The sequence below is a fragment of the Tamandua tetradactyla genome, chromosome 8 (assembly GCF_023851605.1).
Source record: "Tamandua tetradactyla isolate mTamTet1 chromosome 8, mTamTet1.pri, whole genome shotgun sequence".
NCBI classification, from domain to species: domain Eukaryota; kingdom Metazoa; phylum Chordata; class Mammalia; order Pilosa; family Myrmecophagidae; genus Tamandua; species Tamandua tetradactyla.
Window position 1 is genome coordinate 103,147,238 of NC_135334.1, and position 10,472 is coordinate 103,157,709.

Sequence of the window (10,472 nt, forward strand, 5' to 3'; positions counted from 1 at the left end):
AAATGCATTTCCAAGAACATATTAACAAAACTTAAAATTTAATTAGACAAGCTCAAGCTTGCTGAGAAAAAACAACATATGCTTGGGTTTCCCTCATCAAATTCATATGGAAGATTTCTGGAAAATTATAAAAAAGAAACTGATTAAAGGTTCTGTATCTAAAAGATGATAAGCATAGGCCTAATCTGAAGATGCTTCTACAACTTTGAAACATTTTATAAAAGAACTGCAAAAATAATAACACAATCTAGTGACAAGACCATCACAGGAGCATCTATGAGGAATCCCAGTGATTGTACAGTTTGTTGGAAAACCTCATATAATCTACTGCCAGGAGATAAAATATTATTACCATTTTTCAATAAGTACACAAAATGATTTATTAAGCATCTTCTAGGCATCAAACACTGTACTGGGACTTTACATGGTGAGTTAATAATCTTCACAACCATCTTATGGAGTACCTTTATCCCTATTTCTTAGAAGAGTACATTGAGACTTAGGGAGGTTAAGAAACTTGTCCAAGGTCCTACAGCACAGGTAGCAGAGACCATATTCAAACTCTGGTGAGTCTCTGCTTCTCATGAACTATTCTGTCTCCCAGCAGAAGCTGGATGTGGTCCATAGGTAGGCTTCCTGACAGTCGACCATCTTTACTGTACACTTCACTCTCTGAGAAACAGTGTTGCCCTACCTGCCCTTAGTAGAGATGGGGAGCAATCTAAGTTTGCATTCTAAAAATATAAAAATGAATCACACAGAATAACAGAAACTCAAGAGATTCTTAGGGAAAGGGACCTTGAAGTTCATCAACTCTAATATCTTCATTGGACAGATAAAAAAAATCAGTGGGAATTTCCTCTATTTTATTGCAAGAGGCCTTTAAGATTTACCTTTCAGGTTTACTTATGGGAGCCCTGGTATGTCACTCTACACCAAGGGAGGAAAGCTCTCGGCAGCGCAAGTGGGAATTGTAGACAGGTAGGTGTGTTGGATGGTTGTTTTGGTAAATTTATTCAAACTAAGAAAACATTCTACTTCCGTGCTACCTGTGCTGCTGCCACTGAAGAGAAACAATGATTGCTTCCATCTCCTTTTGGCCCTCAGGTGGTTCCCAGAGTTGGTGGGAAGGGAGAGGGAGCCTCCTTTTTCTCCAAGTTCATATGCAATTCTATCAGCTAAAAGCATATGAATAAGAAAAGGGAAAGGAGGGGGCTCTGTGGTTTCTGCAAAAGAAAAGGGCAGTTATTCCTTCCAGACTTTTTTCTCCTGCACATAAAGCACATCTTTCTCCTGACTGACAGATAATTGAATATTTTTCTTTCTCAAGTGTACCTACTCCCTTCCAATTTTAAGAGGAAATTCAAGATACCCCTGCCCTTTCTGAAGCTTTTTCTCTCTCAGGCAGATTGCCATTATCAACAGTAGCAGGTAAATATTCACTGAAAAGTAACTTTGTGCATTTCATTTTTTCTCAAGCCAACATGTATTTAATTTAGGATACTAATGGGCATAGTAAACACTTGAGTATTATTTATGTTTTCTTTCTTTTTTTTTGGATAAAGGAAAATTAGTTTTTAGTTTACCATAAAGTAGAATTTGTTAATGTAGTATAAACTGCTCGATATTTTGCTATTTACCTGGATCATATCATAATAAGCAAGTCCGTGAAAGTACAACTTTTGAATTGCTAATTGGCTCAAATAAATAGCCCTATTCGTATTATTTCAGGTTCTGAGGGCACAGATGGTCTATTTGAATTCTCAAACCAGAGCTTTTCCACAGAATTCTAAAGATTTTCCTTACAGATGACTAAGATTTTAGAAATTTCCTTCTTAACTTTCTAGTATATAAGCTGTTTGAAAGCTATTTGATGTTCTGTCATATCAATTTATGCTTGGTATTTGAAAGAAAGGTATCTGTGGAATCATCATTGTTCTGAACCCAATTCCTACTTTCTAGTCTCCAAAATGATTAAATTCATTTGTTTATACAGAAGCCTCAAATCTGAGTCTCAGCTACTTACTTCGTCCTGTCCCCCAAGAAAGGTTAGCCATCAGTGTTATGCCCTTTCATAGCTTGTGCTTTCAGATAAGTACTGACTTAACTATCATCTCTGCTAAAACAGGTCAGGGATTAGGCAAATCTTGCTCACCAATGCATACCCAGAATTCAGCACAATGCCAGGAATTTAATAAGTATTGATGGAATAAACAAACAGAGAGCCTTGCTCATTCTACCTGAACCCTCATGGAGCTTTTGATTACATAAAAAACATTCCACTCCTCCTTCCTTTAAACTTTCCTCCCACACTGTGACAGCACATTTCTCTTGTCCTTCTCCCACCATTCTCATTGCCCTTCCAATGGCTTCTTTCCCTCTGCCTGATCTTTATGCTTTTTCACTGGATTCCATTTTAATTTATCTTCTCATCTTATGGGAGGCACTTGATAAATGTGTTGAATGAATGAATGAATGAATGAATGAATGAATCTCATGTTTCAGATTCTCTTTGGGAAATGCTATCCATGTCCATGACATCAAAAATTACATTAAATTAATGAGGCCCAAACTCTTTCCCTAAATTCATTCCTCACATGGGCAAAAAAATCTACAGATCTCCATGAGCATCTTTATGTCATTTTGTCCACCACTAAACTCAGGATGTCCAATCAAGCACAGCACATTGATGAATACAATTGTTTCCTTTCCCTCTGCAAATTTTGCTAAGATAATGGCAAAGGAATTTCTTTAAGGAAAAAAAAAGTGTAAACCCACAAGGGCAAACTAAACAGAAGAGAATAGGACAGTTAAACAAAAATTCCAACATATTTTTGGAAGGACAACAATAGATAGAGGTGAAATAACCAAGTTAGGAGAGTAAAAGTAGCTATCACATACATGGCTGAGAGGGAGAAGATCCTGGGAGGGAAGGAAAGGAAAAAAAAAAAAAAAAAAAACGTATTCAGCTTGAGGAACCTTGAAAGGGCTAAGGAAATAGAGGCCCTAGGTACCAAGCAGAGTAGGGCTCATGCTGAAGCTACACTAAAACCTGGGTAAAGTAACAGCTTACATAATGAACTGTGATATACAGAGTCACCTTCTCCGACCCTGCTCGCGAACACTGACAGCAGACTTATACCCTCATGACATATTCATGTTCATAATATGTATTCCCTTTCTCCATTAATATTATCATCACCAGTTAGAGCTAAAGCAATTCCCTAAGTTCTATCTTTGATGGCTCTTTCCCACATTTCCTTTCTTCTCCATCCCTGATGCCCTCGTTTGATCTTCCCTGGAATGTTCCACAATCTCATGGTGCTGTCTTTGGTATCTACCCCTCCAAATCAGACTGTGATGGCTTTACCTTCCTCAACTCCATCAATATACTCCCTTTGGGCCACCCACTGCCATGGTCAAACTCTGGATCTTGTCATCACCACTCTGAGTACAAGTTTCTACCTCTCCAACTTCCTTATTCTAGTATTTCCAATCCTATATTGTGCAATACCATTGAAATCACTAACCTGTTGAAGACCTCTTTGTCACCATCCATCATTCAGTCCTTGCTAAATACCATATTTCAGCATGAAGACCACTCTTTTGAAAACCCTTTTTTAACTTTTTTGTGTCTTTCTCCCTCCATCCTACTTGCCTACTTGTCTTATCCCAATTAAGCCTTACTCAGGGTCTAAATCAAAGTAGCTTACTTTTCTCCAGAAATGGAGAAAAACATGACACGATTCTGCTAAATGGTTTCACTTTATGACCCAAAATGTCAAACTGTAAACAATGCACTGTCCCCTTAATTTCACTGGTAAATGCTTTCCCCTGTCCAAGATGCTTATTTCTCTATTATCATTTCCTTTTTTCTCAAATTTGTAACACCCTCCTCTATTCATTCCTCTGCAAATGACCTTGTCTCCCCTTCATATTATATTCTGAAACCAGAAGCTATCACACAAGAACTACCTATATCACCTTCTTCCACCAATGCTATCAATCCTACTGCAGCTATACCTACACAAAATATGTCCTTGCCTGTTAAAATGAAAGAAATTTCTTTGTTTATAAAAAAAATGACCATTCGAGGTGACTATTCAAGAACAGCATTCCTGAAATTATCCCTAATCTCCTCTTTCTTTTGCCTGGATCATCACCACTGGCAGAAAAAGAAATTTTAATATCATCCATCTTCAGCTAAATGGAAAATGGAAAATGTCCTTAATGTATGTCTTCTTCCAGCTCCCATTCAATTTATCTTCTCCCCCTTCATTATAAAACTCTCCAAATGGCTGTCTTCAGTTATGGTTACTACTTTCTTTAAATCACTTTGTGGTTTCATACCAGTTTTTCTTAATATATTACAAGGAGAGGAAACAGAGTTTGGTTAAGCTTGGACTTCCAACATTACACTTCTTGGGTTCTAATCCTTGCTCTGCAACTCACTAGGTATAAAAGTGACAAAACTTCTGTGCTTCAGTTTCCTCTCAATGAGAATTAAAGTACGTATCACAGAGGGTTCTTGTAAGGATTACAAGAATTAGCATGTATAAAAATACATAGAATAGTGGCAGGATATAGAATATACTCAATGGTAGCTTTTAGGTCAAGAACAACCTTTCTTCATTTTATGGAATCCAGTGATGAAGCCTCTTTCCTTCTCTATCTCTTAAGCAGCATTAGACAAGTATTCATGACTTCCTGCTTCTTTTAACTCACGGCTTCTGTGACATCATACTCTATTGGGTTTCCTTCTGCTTCATCTGATGCTACTTTTGGGGATCCTTGCTGCTACTCAATCTCTAAATGTGAAGAAATGTGCTCAGCCCTCTCTTTTCACTAGCTAAACTCTTCGCTGGTAACCTCTTCCAGTCACATTCTTTTAAATACCATCTATTTGCTGATGTTGATGCAATTTACATCATCAGTCCTGGCTCTCACCTGAACATGACACATGGATCCAACCACCATCACCACCAAAACATTAAAGTGGTACATCAAACCTAACAGATCTAGGTCAGAATTTTTAAGACCATTCCCCATATCGTAGCCCATAAACCTGCTCCTATGATATCTTCCTATCTCTGTAACTCTTATCATTCCACAGTTGATCAGGCCAAAAAACTAGAATTCTATATCTGAGTTGTCCCTCCTTTCCTTAACCTAACATCTATGCTATCAGTCCTGTTTGCTCCTCCTCCAAAATATATCTCAAATACATATCTATTTCTTTCCATCCAACTGGCACCTCCTTAATCCAAATCCATCAGTACTTCTTTCTTGAATACTGCAAAATCCTCCCAACTAGTCCCCTACCTTCATTCTATAACTCCATCAGGCCATTCTCCTCACAATAGTTAGAGTAACCTCAAAGCATAAACCAGATCATATCAATTTTCAACTTAAAACCTTCCTGAAGTTTCCCATTATAATTAGACCAAGTTTCAAACTCTTAACTCAGGGTTATATGAGCTCTGGCTCTACATGACTCTCCAACTTTACCTTCTACTACTTGCCTTATCACATTCTTCATCATAGCCACACTGGCATTTTTTCAAATATAAGAAACTCACTGCCACCTCAGGACATTTGCACTGGCTATTCCCTTTGACTAGATGCCTCTTTTCCCAGATTTTTTGCCAGGCTGGCTAGCTGCATGTTACCATTTCAGAGAAGGCTTTCCACTCACTCCAGCTAAAGTAGTGTACCCTTCCCTCCACCCAGTCACTATTCATCCTAATAACCTGTCTTATTTTCTTCATAGAATGTACAGCTAAATAAATTGTTTAATGTCTTTCACCACTATAAAACTTCATGAAGGCAAAAGGGATATTTTTCTTGTTCATAAATAGAAACTTCAGCATCTAGAACATTAACAAGTATATAGTAAGTATTCCATAAACATTTATTGAAACAGACCTTTTGCCTCAGTCTCAAGCTCTAGCTGACAGCTTAGGGCCATGCTCCAGCACCTTTAGTAGCTGCATCTACCACCGATGTTACTTGTGTTTCTCAGGGCTCATCTGTGCCACTCATCCACCCGACACTCCACCATCATAAGCTGCCACAATGGGTGAAGCTCACGAAGCCCGGTAAAAATCAAGGTGACCCCAAGAAAATGGCTCCTCCCCCAAAGGAGGTAGAAGAAGATAGTGATGATAAAGAAACATCAGACGATGGATAAGACAGCAGAGGAGAAGAGGCTGTCATTCTTCAGCAAAAAGGCAAGAAGGCCATAGCAACTTCAGCAAAGAAGGTGGTAGTTTCTACAACAAAAAAGGTTGCATTTCCCCTACCTGCCAAGAAGACAACTACACCAGCCAGAGCAGTAGCAACACCTGGCAAGAAGGGAGCCACGCCTGGCAAGGCAGTCAGTGGTAGTGGCAACCCTTGGTAAGAAGGGAGCCGTGGCCCCAGTCAAGGGGGCAAAGAATGGTAAGAATGCCAAGGAGGAGGACAGTGATAAGGAAGTTGATGAAGATAGTGAAGAAGATGTTGAAAGGATGAGGATGAATTTGAGCCAGGAGTGATGAAAGCAGCAGCTACTGCTTCTGCTTCAGAGGTTGAGGATGATGATGAGGATGATGATGAAAATGATGACAAAGAAGATATAGAGACTACACCAGCCAAAGGATAGAGAGCTCTTATAAAAGCTGTTCCTGTGAAGGACAAGAGCATGGCTGAAGATGAAGAGGATGACGAGGAAGATGACAACGATAAGGAAGAAGATGATGAGTATAACGATAAGGAGGAAGATGATGATGAGAAGGAGGATGAAGAGGAAGGGTCTGTCAAAGAAGCACCTGGGAAATGAGAGAAGGAAATGTCCAAGCAGAAAGCCACTCCTGAAGCCAAGAAACAGAAAGCAGAAGCACAAGAAACTACAGCTTTCAATCCTTTTGTTGGAAACTTGAACTTCAACAAATCTGCTCCTGAACTGAAAACAGGGATCAGTGCCCTTTTTGCTAAAAATGATCTTTTCATCAGAGACATCAGAACTGGTGTGCCTCTAGGAAGTTTGGCTATGTGGATTTTGAATCTGTTGAAGACCTGGAAAAAGCCTTGGATCTCACAAGTTCAAAAGTCTTTGGTAGTGAAATTAAATTAAAAAAACTAAAGGGAAAAGACAGTAAGAAAGGACAAGATGCCAAAACACTTTTGGCCAAAAATCTGCCTTGCAAAGTTACCCAGGATGAATAAAATAAGTGTTTGAAGATACCGTAGAGATTAGATTAGTTACAAAGGATGGGAAGAGTAAAAGGATTGCTTATATTGAATTGAAGACAGAAACTAATGCAGAAAAAACACTGGAAGAAAAGCAGGAACAGAAATCGATGGGTAATCTATTTCTGTGTACTACCCACGAGAGAAAGGACAAAGTCAATATTACAGAGGTGGAAAGAATAGCACTTGGTGTGGTGAATCAAAAACTTTGGTTTTAAACAACCTCTTCTACAATGCAACAAAAGAAATGCTTCAGGAAGTATTTAAGAAGGCAACTTCTATCAAGGTGCCCCAGAACCAAAACAGCAATCTAAAGGGTATACATTTATAGAATTTGCTTCATTTGAAGATGCCAAAGAAGCTTTAAATTCCTATAGTAAAAGAGAAATTGAGAGCAAAGAAATCAGGCTGGAGTTGCAAGGGCCCTGGGGATCGCCGAATGCAAAAAGCCAGCCATCTAAAACTCTGTATGTCAAGGGTCTGTCTGAGGAAATCAGTGAAGTGACACATTGAAGGAGTCATTTGATAGCTCCATTCGTACCAGGATAGTCTCTGACTGGGAAATAGGATCCTCCAAAGGGTTTGGTTTTGAAGATTCAACAGTGAGAAAGATGCCAAAGCTGCAAAGGAAGCCATGGAAGATGGTGAAATTGATGGAAACAAAGTTACTTTGGACTGTGCCAAGCCAAGAGCAGCAGTGGCTTTGGGGGTAATGGCGGAGGCAGAGGAGGATTTGGAGGCAGGGGTGATAGCAGAGGAGGCCAAGGAGGATTTGATGGTGGAAGAGGTCAGGGAGGCTTTGTGGGGCGAGGAGGCTTCAGAGGAGGCAAAGGAGGAGGAGGAGACCATAAGCTACAAGGAAAGAAGACAAAATTTGAATAGGCTCTTCTGTCCCTGTCTATCCCTTTCATTTGAAAGAAAAGATTCTTTTTTACTCTATTACCTGATCAATGACAGAGCCTTCTGAGGACATTCTAAGATAGTATTCAGTCCTGTGATCTACTTGGATATAATGTCATAGATAACATTTCAAGGAAGATGCTCTGTTGGTTTTTACTGGATATTCATATAAACCTTTTCAGGAGATAAGTGATAGAGCCAACACTTATCTATAGGTTTTGAATTTATATTAAGTTTCACTCCATGTACAAAACCATTTTTTCCCTATGAATAGTTTTTTTTTTGCATTGGGGGGGTTGTAAAGGAAAGCAGAATGTTTTATTATGATTTTTGCTTGAGTGACTTTGGGACAAATTACAAGTCCTAAACTCTGGGGCCAAAAAAAAAAAAATTATAGAAAAAAATTTGTAGAAAATGAAAATACTAGTATTTACTTTTTACCTTAAGCATAAGAGTAATAAAAGTCCACCCCAAGCAATGGCAAACTCATTGATTCTTGGCACATCGTCAGTTAAGACGGGTATGTTAATCAGTCAATACTCATATAATCCAATTATCACTAAAGAAAAAAGTACTGGTACATCTTAATCAGAGTTGTTATCATACAAAAAAAAAGAAGACTTGCATTTTTAAGCACTTCTATTTATTACCTCATATCCCCACAATAACTTTCTAATTTAGAAACTGAACACAAAAAATGAGGTACCTTCTAGACAAATATTGAGACAAAGCCAAGTCTCAAACACAGGCCTCAGGTCTATCAGCCCTGGATTCTTTCTAACACATCATGAATTTGTTAAAATTATACTTTACCTGGATATTTTAGAGCTGTCTCAACTAAGTTTAGTTAGTTGAGAATAACCTTAGATTTTTGTAATATCTAAGCAATATATAAAAAACCTTAACAGAAAATTCAAATAGCTGTGATATCTACAATATCGAGTTTTTTTGTCTTTTGTAGAAACTGACTCAGGTTAGAAACACTAATCTGGTAATCAAAAGCTTCAGTTGGCTTGAACAAGTCTTTGATTAATAAAACTGGTAGTAGAACAGGACATCACAAACTACAGGATCAAGTCCAAACTCTGTAGCACACATAGTCTTCTACAATCTGACCCCTACTTCTCCCTTGGCTACTTCTCACCAGACATCCATGGGTGTAATGAGCCTTGTGACCATCTAAGGAATTCCTGCTTATTTTCTACCAGATCAATATTACTTACTGTTTGTAAACTTACTTAACTTCTTCATGGGCTAAACTGTCTTTTATCTGTTTCCAGATGAACTCTAAATATGATTTTAGGCATAATGTTTTATAGGATTCATCCCACATCACTAGTAATTGTTAAACATTTCCTAATTAGGCTACAAAATTTCCTGAATTAAAGAAATAGTCTATCATTTTGGTCAAATTAATTAATTAATGATTGAATACAAAGTAATATTAGGATTATTGTTATAGTTAAAAATTCCCTAAAAGACTAATTTATTGCTTTGAATTAGATTTTACAATTATATCTCAACCCACCAGGAATTTAAGCCTATGTATAACATATATAAAATTTTTTTAAACAAAAATTATTGCCACCTTGAAAATTCTACATTCTCTCTGTATAAAAGAGCTTGCTCAAGTAGAATAATCATCTGGAAGTTTTACTATATCCAAGAGGTTCATAGAAGGATGGTCAGACCCCTAAATCTAATCAATATTTTGAACCCACCAAATTCTACTGATTCCTCAAAACGTTCTCTGCTTTGAAGTGAATTTTCATAGATTTCTGAAGACATGAACAACATGTTTCCTTAAGGTGAATGAGAGAAACTTTCCAGATGACTAAACTAAAAGAAGCATGGAGATATACTCTAAATAGGAGTTCTTCTTAAATGAGCTCACCAAGCTTTATATTGTCACAACAAATTTTCATTGCTTGTCTTCTAAGAAAAGATGAACTTTTAAAATTCAACAAAGTATTGAGCCTTATTTTAGTAATCCCTTAACCACTTTGTACTTATTAGGACCTGTGATCTCAACCTCACTGATTAAAAAAAGTACTGACAATTCACTAATGTGTTGAAAACTAGTAACCTAATTATAATTAATGCATAAGTACTCACAAAGTGTAGCAAAATATTATTAGTGTCTCAAAATTACTACACATTAGTCTAAGATCCAGAATACAAAACAATGTTTCTTTGAAAAACTCAGCTCCCATTTTTGTATTATAAGCATGCCACAAATAAATTAAAAAAAAAAAAAACTATATAGGGAAAAATAAGTCAAAAACCATCAACAAAGACTATTTTGGCTTCTCTAGTTTCCAACCCATGTAGATTATTCTCAG

The 10,472-nt window shown here is 37.4% G+C and overlaps 1 pseudogene; it reads left to right on the forward strand.

Moving 5' to 3' along the window:
• The first annotated feature begins 4,953 nt into the window (after window positions 1-4,953).
• On the forward strand, window positions 4,954-8,112 carry LOC143645264 (nucleolin pseudogene; annotated as a pseudogene).
• Window positions 8,113-10,472: the final 2,360 nt, after the last annotated feature.